A 4,227-nucleotide genomic window follows, 5' to 3' on the forward strand; every position below is an offset into this window, starting at 1 on the left:
ACTGTGGTAAAATACTACAGAAGAGGAGAATCATGATGTTTTATTAAAAGGAGCTATTAATTTGTAATATGTGGTGCTAAATATTCTTTTTAGTAATTCATTTTATTATATAAAAATTTAATAATTGTGTGCAATCACTATGCAACAATTCAAACATTGTAATAGTATTACCTCAATATATTTTAATGCTTAATAATATACATTTTCAATACAAGGCAGATTTATTTTGGCACTACTGAATACTCCTGAAAGTAGCATTCCTCCAAGATAACGTTTCCAGATGGCAAACTTAGTTGATATTGCAATTTACAGATGCTGAGGTAATAAGACTACTTTCACTGTGTATTTTAAATGAATTTTCATGGAGAAGTCCACAGATAAAATTTTAATGTGTAGGCTCCATCATGTACAATGTATAACTTCAAATTAAAAAATAATTCAAAACAGAATCATGAAGAAGACAATAATTTAGTAGCTTTCAGTAATGTATTGCACAATGAGACTATGGAGCATATACGGTATTTATTCAAGTGTTAAAAAGGCTTGTCACTTTATTTTGGTGTCAAAGGCTTCAAGACTTGTCAAGTTGCATATGCCAGGCAGGACTCTTAGGTAAAAAATGCAAAGCCATCTCACATTGATAAACATATAAAAATGTATTTGATCAACACTTAAATAAACTCATACAATACTAAAATGAAGTTGAAGCTTATCTGGATGCAGTAACAGATGATTATGGAATGTCCTTTGACATTTGTGAGCATGTGTCAGTCTCTACTCTGAGTAGAAAGTCCTGGACATGAATACTTGTAGTTACTGTACTTGTGGATATTGCCTCTCTTTCCACAGCCTAGTTTACAGTTATAACATAATTTTATGTCCTTGCAGAATGTAAGTGGTAATATTGTAAGTGCAAAATCTTGCTTCAATACCTTTCCATCTACTTCAGTTCAAATGGGCAATGCTGTGTACACTACTGCTAGGTGCACTCAGATCACTTTTCCCAAGCAGAATAGTGTGAAGTAGGCAGACCTCCCAACTGTCGTTATAATAGGGGTAACCAAAAATTGGGGCTGCCCCCATCAGAATCAGGATATTTAGCAGACAAGCATTTTCTCTCTCTACTAGCTGTTCTTGCAGATCTCACTATGTGCTGCTGCTTAACTTCTGCTTCTTGAATGTTTGGGCCCTGTTTGGAATAAGTGATGTGCATGAAATATGGAAATAAATTAAGCCCCCAGGCCTCCAGTTCTCCATCCCCAAAACCAACCTTGACATGAAATAAATAGCACCAATGTTTAACAAATAGGCCTCCCTCTCTGCAACCAGCTCCAACATAAAAATAATTCCATGCACATGTAATATCACACCATGGGGATAAAAAAATATGTAAAAAATATAAACTTCTTAAAGATTAAAAAATGCTTAATTCAAATGATAAATTATATTTGTAATGCTGATTTGGTTGCAATAGAATTGGTATTGCAGTTGTACTAGTATTACTGTGATACTTGTTTAATACGTTGGCTTCCCCATGCAAAGGCAATAGGTCAATCAACAGGGGTTACCGCATTTTTAGTAACAACATTGCCGGCAGTACCAATTTGAAGTGCCAAAAAGCCCTATTGATTTATTAAAAGGCTTTTAGCCCTTTAATAAATAAATTACCTAATCAAGCTTTAGTGAGGAAAGTATTCAGTGAGTAATCTCTGACCAGTAGTATCTCAAAATCCCGCTAGATGTGCACTAATGTCAGATTGAGCATTATGAATAATATAGTTCAAAGGAAAAAGTGATATTCCGCACAGAACTCAAAAATTGTGATGTTGATAATAATTAACAAAAACCAACCATAGATTATCTAAATACAACTGTATCAATAATTATTGTTGGTGGTGCTCCCACAGCCCAGTAATACATAAGTAAGAAAAAAGAAGGAAAGAAAGGGCTAGTAGCTGGGGCACACTTAACAACTAATGTCCACTATAGAGATTATTACTTATTGATTAGTGAAGATGGTAACAAGTACACCACACATAGCACAATTTAAACAACTGTATGTAAACTATAAATGGAAAAGAGGTTGATAGCTTAGACATATTTACAGTGGATATTCAAAAAAATGTTTCCCATTATAAAAAGTAACTTTTAATCAAAGTTGCATTAAAAATGTCGTAGATGAGTATCCCTACAGACAAATTGTATTGTAATTATAAAATGATCAATTTGGGGCGAAAATATTATATATTGGGTAATAGAATCCCCACATACGTTCATATATGCGTGTGAATGGATAAATACCCTAGTAACCTGGTCATATATGGAATAATAATTATAATAAAGAGTATCGTATTCTTTGAGTGTATGTAAGTCGTTCTAGTGATACTGAATTACCACTCTGCTGTGTAACCAAACTGTCCCAATGCACCTCCAATATTAGTGACCTACAGCACCTGGTATTCCCAAGTGGTCTCCCATCCAGGTACTGACCAGGCCCATCACTTTATAGCTTCCAAGATCAGGCGAGATTGGGCAAATCCAGTGTGGTATGATTGTAGGTAATTTCCCAAGGTAGGTAGGTAATTCAATTCAATCCTATTAATAGGCAATTTGCACACCAATGATTCATTCTGAAGATCATAGTGGTAGGCAATTTATATGACAGTCGACATAGTTAAATAATACATGTTAAAGTATGTCTCTAGCCCCACATAGCTCATTCAATGAGCACAATAAGCCGTATAGGATAGAATAAAGATTAAAAATAACAGCAGCTGCTAATATATATTAATCTATCCACACAGCTAACAACTAATAAGTACAGATGAGTGGCAGAATATGTGCCAATCCTATTAGTAGATGATTAACATACCAATAATGGGTTCTGATAATCATAAAAATAGTCAATTTATGTGGTGGATGACATAGTTGAGATAATGCATATCAGGATATCTTTCTAACCCCTTCTAATGAGCTATGTGGGGTTAGAAAGATATCCTGATATGCATTATCTCAACTATGTCAACCACCACATAAATTGACTATTTTTATGATTATCAGAACCCATTATTGGTATGTTAATCGTCTACTAATAGGATTGGCACATATTCTGCCACTCATCTGTACTTATTAGTTGTTAGCTGTGTGGATAGATTAATATATATTAGCAGCTGCTGTTATTTTTAATCTTTATTCTATCCTATATGGCTTATTGTGTTCATTGAATGAGCTATGTGGGGCTAGAGACATACTTTGACACATTATTTAACTATGTCGACTGTCATATAAATTGCCTACCACTATGATCTTCAGAATGAATCATCGGTGTGCAAATTGCCTATTAATAGGATTGAATTGAATTACCTACTATATAGATTGTCGTAGTACATTAATGTTATATAAACAGCACATTAAATATATTTCAGTAATCAGTCAGATAATCATACTCTACTGTTTTAAGACATATGTATATGTTTCAGTGTGCAAATTGCCTATTAATAAGATTGAATTGAATTACCTACTACATAGATTGTCGTAGTACATTATTGTTATATAAACAGCATATTAAATATGTCTCAGTAATCAGTCAGATAATCATACTCGACTGTTTTTACGACATATGTATATGTGATCATTTGTATAAAACAATTAAAGTACGCTCATGCCATACTTTTATTGATACTGTATATTATTTAACAAAGTGGACTTCTCTGGTGAGGTAGTCCTACATACACTCTTGCATTGTGTATACCTGGGCATTCACGCTCCCCATTTGGGAAATTATCTACAATCATACCACACTGGATTTGCCCAATCTCATCTGATCTTGGAAGCTATAAAGTGATGGGCCTGGTCAGTACCAAGATGGGAGACCACTTGGGAATACCAGGTGCTGTAGGTCACTAATATTGGAGGTGGATTGGGACAGTTTGGTTACACAGCAGAGTGGTAATTCAGTATCACTAGAACGACTTACATACACTCAAAGAATACGATACTCTTTATTATAATTATTATTCCATATATGACCAGGTTACTAGGGTATTTATCCATTCACACGCATATATGAACGTATGTGGGGATTTTATTACCCGATATATAATATTTTCGCCCCAAATTGATCATTTAATAAATACAATACAAGTTGTCTGTAGGGATACTCATCTACGACATTTTTAATGCAACTTTGATTAAAAGTTACTTTTTATAATGGGAAACATTTTTTTG

The 4,227-nt window shown here is 33.9% G+C and overlaps 2 pseudogenes; one reads left to right on the forward strand and one right to left on the reverse strand.

Annotated features, from left to right (window-relative positions):
* Nucleotides 1–2,441: 2,441 nt before the first annotated feature.
* LOC148523855 (5S ribosomal RNA) lies at nucleotides 2,442–2,560 on the reverse strand (annotated as a pseudogene).
* A 1,222-nt stretch (nucleotides 2,561–3,782) lies between these two features.
* On the forward strand, nucleotides 3,783–3,901 carry LOC148523856 (5S ribosomal RNA; annotated as a pseudogene).
* The last annotated feature ends 326 nt before the right edge of the window (nucleotides 3,902–4,227 follow it).

Source organism: Taudactylus pleione, unplaced genomic scaffold (genome assembly GCF_031769625.1).
Source record: "Taudactylus pleione unplaced genomic scaffold, aTauple2 ptg000127l, whole genome shotgun sequence".
NCBI classification, from domain to species: Eukaryota; Metazoa; Chordata; class Amphibia; order Anura; family Myobatrachidae; genus Taudactylus; species Taudactylus pleione.